This window comes from Carlito syrichta, unplaced genomic scaffold (genome assembly GCF_000164805.1).
Source record: "Carlito syrichta isolate Samal-C Ts95f unplaced genomic scaffold, Tarsius_syrichta-2.0.1 Scaffold303008, whole genome shotgun sequence".
Taxonomy (NCBI): domain Eukaryota; kingdom Metazoa; phylum Chordata; class Mammalia; order Primates; family Tarsiidae; genus Carlito; species Carlito syrichta.
Genome location: NW_007247104.1, coordinates 417,875 through 422,987, shown reverse-complemented (window position 1 = coordinate 422,987; position 5,113 = coordinate 417,875). Strand labels below are relative to the sequence as shown.

Genomic DNA, 5,113 nt, shown 5'->3' with positions numbered 1-5,113 from the left:
AGCGCAGCGCAGGGCTGGGCCGGGCGCGGCCGCTGCGACCGCAGGTGGCAGGAGGGCGGGGACTACAGCCCCAGCGCGGGCAGGTTTTGTTGTTGTGAGGAGGGTCCGGGTCCCCTTTAAGCCGGAAAACGCAAGGCGGAAGTGCGTCACCAGAGCCACGCCCCTGCACGGAGTCCCACCCTCCCCGCCGCCGCCTGCGGAGCTGCAGCTGCCCCTGACCGGTAATCGTGGAGTTCCGCGTCGCCCAGTGCGGGATTCCGCTCCTCGGAGCCTTCCCTAGCTGGCCGTCCGCGCGGCCTCGGCCCTCGGCTCACTGACCCTAGCCACTAGCTCAGCTGGCGCTAGCATACTTGGTATTGACCACGCCCTTAGGAAGTGTTTCTCTATCCCAGGAGTTGCCTCTGCAGAACTTAATGGCCTTCCTGACGCAGAATCACACTCTTCTGCTCAGACTGTCTTGGGTGTCGTCTGTCTGCAAAGCACGGAGCCACGAGCTGTGGCGGAGAGGCCGTGGGGTACACTGCGTAAGGAGCACAGGCTTTCGGTCAAACCTGAAGGCTGTCGCTGCTTCCTGTGCAACCCCGTCTGACCTTTCGGGGCCTCCGATTACTTCTCTAAATGGGGGCGGGCCTGCCTACCTGGCTGCATGCTGATGCGTCAATGAGCTATGAGTGTAAAGCGGGGTACGTTTCTGGCGTATGGCAGTCTCTCGAGTGTCACTTTTCGTCTCGTTCCTCTTCATCTTCAAAAAAAAAATTGAGGCCGGGCCCGGTGGCTTAGCCTGTAATCCCAGCAACTGGGGAGGCCGAGGCAAGTGGATTGCCTGAGCCCGCGGATTCAAGACCAGCCCGGGCAACTTGGCCAGCCCTCGTCTCTACAATAAAGCAAAAATTAGCCGGGCGTGGTAGCGCGCGCCTGTAATTCCGGCTACTTGGAAGGCTGAGGCGGAAGGATCGTCGGAGCCCAGCAGGTCGACGCTGGGGTGGGCGTGAGCGTGCCACTGCACTCCAGCCTGGGTGATGGAGTGAGACCCCGACTCAAAAAAAATGGACAAGTATTAGTTGAGCGCCTACTGCGTGTTCAGTACGGTGCGAGATAGTGGCAGCATTGTTTTTGTATTTTATAGCATAGACATAGGAACGAAAGGTTGAGTTGCGCAAAGCTGACTTACTCTTCATTTTCTGCTCAGGTTTAGGAGACAGTATAGTAGGTTAAAGTTTGTTAGACCTGTGTCTTCGCAGCTCCAGACTTCCACTTATAGGTAATCTATGCAGGGGGGCCTTGGGTGCTGGCCTTTCCCTCTCAGCTTCAGTAAGACTTCAAGCTCCACACCACTGGATTAGTGACCGAGGAAATTCTTTCTCTATACTGCTAATATTACAGGATCCCTTACACCCTCCCTTCCCTCACCTTGCTCTTTGTGGTAGAACGCCTACCATATCTTAGCTATACTCTGTCAACTGCTCATCCTAAATAAGAATAAAGTCACCTTTATTTCCAGGTTGTGGGATGAGGACAGTTTGTTATGAAACAGTTTTTCTGTAGCCAACTCTGCTCTTTGTCAACCCAGTCACTCTAATGGAAGTTTAATTCTAGCTAAATACTTTTTCAGACTTCCTTGCAGTTAGAGGCAGCCATTTGACACAGTTCTAGTCAATGAGATAAAAGCTGAAGTTGCTGCTGTGCTTCTTGGAAAGCATTTCGATGGGAACCAGAGCTCATTCTTGCCCTGCACTTGTCTTCTTTCCTGGAGGAATGTGAAGGAGGTACAGCACTTAAAGTTCATCATGAAACAACACACAGGAGAACAAAGGCCTGCACACCAAGGACGGCAGGCCAGAAAAATTGAAAAGAGGCTGGGTCTTTAATGGCATCGTTGTGTCATCATACAAACCTAAGCTGTCTGCCCAAAGACTTGTTGTTTGTCAAATTCCTGTTTAAGCCAGGAATTCTTCACAACCACCACCACCCAACCCTGCAGCTCCTGTCGCTAGTGCTTGTAACTCAGACTTCCAGGAATCCTTTACAGGTGATATGACCATCACCCTTGGCACTATGAAATGTACCTTGTTAATGAAGTGTACCTTAATAATTATTAAGACAAATGTGCATTTCACAGTAATAAGCACTATTTTTTTTTTTTTTTTTTTTTTTTTTTAGTTGGAGTCTCACTCTGTTGCCTAGGCTGGAGTGCAGTGGCACACTCAGGGCCACCGCAGTGACAACCTGCTGGGCTCAGGTGATCCTTCCACCTCAGCCTTCCAAGTAGCTGGAACTATAGCACGTGCTGCCATCTGGCTCATTTTTGACATATTGTAGAGACCAGGTCTCTCCAAGTTCCCCGCTGGTCTCAAACCTGCAGACTCAGGCAATCCACTCACCTCGGCCTCCGAGAGTGCTGGGATTACAGACTGAGCCACCGAGCTTGGCCAATAAGCACTATTTAAAATAGAATCCATCAAAGGTTCACTAGCATAGATAAAAACAATTAAAATTGTGATACATGTTCAAAAAATTGAAATACATGTATTTAAATATAGTATCAGACCAAAATGATTTTTTTAACTTTATAGCAACTTGAATTAAGTGCCTAAAAATACTTGTGATGCTGTTGAACTTGGCCATAACAACAGTATGTAAATAGCCCATTTTTGTTTTTTAAAAATATATATCTATATATACCTGTATGTACATACAGGTAAGTATATAGAACAATGTATGTATGGCGTATGGTGGTCCTCAGAACATTGATAAGTGTTTGACTTGGAATTTGGTGTAGGAGAAATAATTACCAATGAGGAGATACAATATAGCAGTGGTTAGTGAGAGACTCCCATGAGCATTGAACAGCCTATTTAAAGCCCTGCACGTGTTATAGATAAGAACTGGAAATGTGAAAGAACAGTTGCTCATCTGTTACCATTTGTTACTAAAGACAACCCCTAATGAGAATTCTTAAGAGTACCATGGTATGATTTGTGATTGTTAATCATAAATACTTCTCTACTTTAATAGTACTAACAATTCAGTACATGTAAGTTAGTTTAGTAATTCAGGGTGATTTCTGCCCATGGGGTAGCTTTCTTTGTTAACAATGAAAATATAAATTTAAAGAAAATTATGTGTAAACAATAAAAATTTGTTGCTAGTATTTGTGGGATGTTTACTTCCATTTTTAATCTTTGAGATAGGATGGAAGGTAGCTCAAAAACATATTCATTCATTCAGTGAGATTCCATTTTATTTTCAAAGTTCAAAGAAAATAAAGTGCTTGTCGTCTTACTGAAGTTTGGAGTACCTTCCAGGAAGCCAAGATACTTTTATCTTGTTGAGTAGTATAGTTTGAGTTTGTTTGATTGTTTGATAGCACTCTTGTAAGGAAAGATTTTAATCAAGTGATGATCTTGCAGTTGCAAATTTCAAAGATGATGTTGGCCATCTGGCTTCTGATTCCTTCAGTTTCCACTTTTACCATCCTTGTCATTTTTTTAAAGATGCTGTGTCAGAAAGCATCTAATCAAATCTTAATCAAGTTTATTGTTTAAAAAAATGAAAACCTACACTGCCAGCCTAAGAAAATTAGCTCGTTTCAATACTACACTTTAAAAATTTTAATTGTTCCCAGATGTTGAATCATAAATCATCTTGTAGAAAATAGAACAAATAAAACCACACATGCATTAAATGCCAAATGAATGTTTTGAGTGATATATCATCTAATGAATTCTCAGGACATCCTTGAGAAGTAATGAGGACACTAAAGCTCAGAAAGGGTAAGTATCTTGCCCAAAGTCACACAGCTAGTAAGTTCCAAGTAGTGATCTGATTCCACTATAATACACACTCCACTACACAGAACTTTCTTATTTAAAGATAATCAGATAACCATGGATAAGACACATACAGTCCCCACCTTGGAGAGGTGAATCTTTTCTTTCTCTCTCTCTCTAATTTACTTTTAAATCAACTATGTTTTCCAATTAAAAATAAAAAGACACATTCAAGAAGAAAAGGCTTTCAGGAGCAACATCTTGAGGTCATCTAGATTAGTCTTCCAGTTCCTGCCAGAATGAAACGCTCTTACTACATCTCTGAAGGATGATTAACCAACCTGAAATTTCCAGAAAGAGGGAGTGCCATGGTTTTCACTATAGCATAACCTGTTGTTAAACAGCCATGGTTGTTACAAGTGAATTGAAATTTGTATTCCTATAATTTGACATTAGGCCTATTCATCCCTTCTTGATCAACTCACATGCCAACTCTTCAAATAGACAACTATAAAAAAAACTCTCTTTTTTTTGAGTTGGAGTCTCACTATGTCACCCAGGCTGGAGGGGCAGTGGCAGGCTCCTGGTCACCGCAGCCTCGACCTGCTGGCCTCAGGCGATCCTTCTACCTCAGCCTTCCAAGTAGCTGGAACTACAGGCACACACCACCATGCCCAGCTAGTTTTTTTATTTATTGTAGAGACAAGGTCTCACCAAGTTGCTAGGGCTGATCTCGAACCCATAGGCTCAGGCAATGCTCTCACCTTGGCCTCCCAAAGTGCTGGGCTATAAAAAGCTCTTAATGTCTTCAGACTACACAGTCTTAGATCCTTCAGCCATACTTAAGAATAATTTCCAGGGCTGGCACAATAGCTCATGCCTGTAATCCTAGCAGTTTGGGCCAAGGCGTGAGGACTGCTTGACCTCAGGAGTTTGAGACCAGCCTAGGCAACATGGTGAGAACTTGCATTTATAGAAAATCAAAAAATTAGCTGGGTCTAGTAGTCCCAGCTACTCAGGAGGCTGAAGCAGAAGGATCGCTTGAACCCAGAAGGCCAAAGTTGGAGTGATCCATGATTGTACCACTGTACTCCAGCATGGGCAACAGAGTGAGACTTCAACTCAAAAATAAATAAATATAAATTTTTAAAATGCCCAGGTCTCAGCCGGGCTCGGTGGCTCAGCCTGTAATCCCGCGCCTTTGGGAGGCTGAGGTGAGTGGATTGCCTGAACCCGCGGGTTCGAGACTCGCCTGGGCACCGAGACCTCATCTCTACAATAAATCAAAAAATCAGCTGGGCGTGGTAGCGCATGCCTGTAATTCTGGCTACTTGGAAAGCTGA

At 44.6% G+C, this 5,113-nt stretch overlaps 1 protein-coding gene across 1 annotated transcript in view; it reads right to left on the bottom strand.

Annotated features, from left to right (window-relative positions):
- Nucleotides 1–5,113, bottom strand: part of HERPUD2 (HERPUD family member 2) — a 93,180-nt gene that overhangs the window by 54,819 nt on the left and 33,248 nt on the right. The gene's annotated exons all lie outside the window — the stretch shown is intronic.